Here is a 209-nt window from a genome sequence, read left to right on the forward strand (position 1 = left end):
CGGTGAAAAAATTCTCATCTACACTCCTTTGCTCAAGTGGTACTTTTCTCATGGTATTGAGATAACCAAGACTTACTGCTTTGTCAAGGCCAGCTCTCACAAGGCTTTCGCCCCCTTTATGGAGGCTGTATCAAATGCTCGACGAGAGTGTGATGTTGATAAGTCTAAAGCAATGATTGCAGAGATGATGAAGCTGGTAGGCAACAGTG

The sequence above is a fragment of the Plasmopara halstedii genome (genome assembly GCF_900000015.1).
Source record: "Plasmopara halstedii genome assembly, contig: Scaffold_110, whole genome shotgun sequence".
Taxonomy (NCBI): Eukaryota; Oomycota; class Peronosporomycetes; order Peronosporales; family Peronosporaceae; genus Plasmopara; species Plasmopara halstedii.